The sequence below is a fragment of the Colobus angolensis genome, unplaced genomic scaffold, assembly GCF_000951035.1.
Source record: "Colobus angolensis palliatus isolate OR3802 unplaced genomic scaffold, Cang.pa_1.0 Scaffold15, whole genome shotgun sequence".
Taxonomy (NCBI): domain Eukaryota; kingdom Metazoa; phylum Chordata; class Mammalia; order Primates; family Cercopithecidae; genus Colobus; species Colobus angolensis.
This window is the reverse complement of record NW_012114599.1, coordinates 17,358,773-17,361,797: the sequence shown is the minus strand read 5'-3', so window position 1 is coordinate 17,361,797 and position 3,025 is coordinate 17,358,773. Positions and strand designations below refer to the sequence as shown.

Here is a 3,025-nt window from a genome sequence, read left to right as displayed (position 1 = left end):
GGGTGGGCCGGGGTGGGGGTGGGGAGGGAAGTAGGCGGGCCAGCTGCCTGAACTGCTTGGTGGACGACTGTAGGACTCTGCGGACGCCAAAGACTAGACCTGGTCCCCTTGCTCGGGGCTTCCAACTTCTACGCCCCAGTGACGAGAAAGTCAGTACCTGTGGTGTATGAAATAGATTCTTTTGGGTTTGTAACTTAAGGCCGTCTCTACTTGTTTTCCCACAGCGACCCGAAAATTGGGATTTGAAGGTGTGTCTGAGTCTCACCATTGGAAGAGAGCACTTCTGGGTGGCGTAAACCTTGGTCCAGGGACGGGACTTTTAGATGCGTGAGGTGTATGCTCAGTGGACGGACTGGAGTGGTTTTGGAATGGCCCTGACTGAGTTACATTTGGCGGAGATGACATTTCATTTGTGGTTAAATGATGGGTGGCTTAATTTGGATGTTGTAGATTAAGATTGAAAAGTTAGTCTATGAGTGAATTGTACTCCTGCATAGAGATATAATGTATACAACGGTCTGCATTTAGCCAAGTGGAAGTAGTTACGTGGTCAACCAGTTCACTTGTATTTTAACGTAGACAACAAGGAAAAGTTTTCTGTGTGGATAATAAGTCATTTGTAAGAGTAAATGGCAATTTAGGGATGCAAACGTGAAATTAGACATGTTAATTATTGTCGATGTTAGAGTTGTGAAAGAATTGGATTATGTATAGTTTTAGGATATAAACCTGGAATATAGCTAAGAGAAAGTTTTGGGAGGTAGGTTTGTAATTTTTTCTTTTCTTGGCTTAGTAAATGATAGGGGTGGCCCAGATGTAGCAGTGAACAGTTACTGCAACTTGGACATAATGGCTTGTCACTGTGTGTAAGAGGGAGATGCTCATTAGTAATTGGATATCTTTCCTTTTCAAAGTCATTTAAAATATTTCAAGTATGAAAAGGTATGAAGAGTAATTACAGTGAACACCATGCATCCCCAACTCAGCTTAAGAAATAAAACTTTACATATAGGATTAAAATCTCAGCTGAATCACTCCTGGACTTCATTTCTCCAGCCCTCCCTCTTCATAAACGTTATCTGTAATTTGATTTTATCCTTTTCATACATGTCTGCACTTTTTAGTATATGTTTCTATCTTGAAGATGTAGTATTTTTGTGATTTTTAACTTGGAATCAGTGGTATCATATGTACTAGGATTTCTAAAGAAAGTCATTAACAAAAGTATTCAAGTGTTTTGGATAGATAGAGGAATTTTGTGGGGAGGAATTTTGTGGGGTGCTTTTTATGTCTGGAGGCCATGTTTGAGAATAATAATGTGTGTCAGGGTTTGTTGATTGGGGAAATTGGACATATATTTATGTGCCTGTACATGGAAGGGAAGATAATATTCACTTTAGTGGTAGATTACTAAAGAGGAGGGTTTTAGGTGTATAACCTGAAGGTATAGGTAGATAAGTAAAACATAGCATTGATTTGGGATAACAGGTTTTGTTGGGGCATTTGTTAATTAGAAGAGTTTGGGATTGGATAAAATTGCAGGTCCCCATGCATGAAGAATGAGTATATGAATTAAAATATGTAGAAGGGTTTATAGTGAATGGAATGAAGGATTACAGAAAAAATTTGAACGTTAACAATGGATGCATTCTGAAACATTTTCGTATATGAGAAATGAAATTTGTTATTATTTGTAAAATTTATTTATGTTTGTAGAGATGGGGTTTTGCTGTGTTGCCCAGGCTGGTCTTGAACTTCTGGCCTCAAGTGATCCTCCCACCTCAGCCTCCCAAAGTGCTGGGGTTACAGGCATGAGCTGTCTCACCTGGCCTGAAATTTATTATTATTAATAATTATCAGAGGTTGTATAGGGTCCTGTATGCCCCAGTTCAGATGATCGAGGAGGGAATGCTGCATTTTATGCTTTACTTGGAATCTGCAGGTATTTAGTAAGTTTGCTTTTAATGATTAATAGAGGGTGACAGCCCTATAAATAGAGAGAAGATGCCAGTAGTGATCATGGTCCTAACATAATCCCTCTTTCCCGTTCATGGGCAATGGGCCACTTTCTTTTCTACCACAGAGGAAAGGCATCTGTGTCTGAGGGGATAAAGCTTGGGGATAACCATATAGAGTTTTACTAGGTAATAGAGTAATATGTCTTATGGATGTCTGGGGTTCAGTTTATAGGGTTATGGGTTGCTTGCAGATTTGAAGTTGAAGGATGGAAACAGGACTTGTATGTATATGTATTGGGTGGCAAAGACAGTGAATTTTTAACTATGGTTACTAGTATATGTCTTTATATTATCTGTGTCTGATATAAAATGTTTATAAATAAACTTTAACTGGATTAAGAGCTATCAGTATATACACAGGTTGGGTAAGTATTTGCTCCCTGTCAGTATTTAAGAGCGAAGATTTTTGAGGCTCTGAGCTGCACGATCTGGCCTTTACTAGTCTCTCTAGTCTTGTCTCCTTATTTATAAGTTTTGTGAAATAGTCCATTTAATTCTCTTTCCTAACTACCGTAGTTTTGTTCTTTCTTGGAATGCACCAATTCACTCCAGTCATTTAGCTGAGTCTTAGTCATTTTCAAGATCTAGGGTATATCTTAACTTCCTGATCCCTTTAGCCAGAAATGACTGAAGCCCTAAGCACATACTGTCCTATTAGTGTCCATTTTAGTAATCTGGCAGCTTACTCTTCTGTGGTATTTTTTCAGCCATCTTGAACTATTTAAATTTAAATTCCATTTTATTTAGCTTTTTGTAAATATATGAGGTCTGTCGCATATTTCAAGGTCCTTGTGGGGAGGTACTTTGTTTATATATCCCCCCCGCCAGGACCCAGGATCTCTAGTATACAGTGTATGTGTATGTGTGTGTGTGTGTGTGTGTGTGTTTGTTTATATATATATATATGTATTTATCTCACTCTGTGGCTCAGGCTGGAGTGCAGCAGTGTGATCTTGGCTCACTGTAACCTCTGTCTCCTGGGCTCAGGCGATCCTCCTGCCTTACCC

General features: G+C 39.1%; 1 protein-coding gene across 1 annotated transcript in view; it reads left to right on the top strand.

Moving 5' to 3' along the window:
- Positions 1-3,025, top strand: part of BIRC6 (baculoviral IAP repeat containing 6) — a 266,933-nt gene that overhangs the window by 2,132 nt on the left and 261,776 nt on the right. The gene's annotated exons all lie outside the window — the stretch shown is intronic.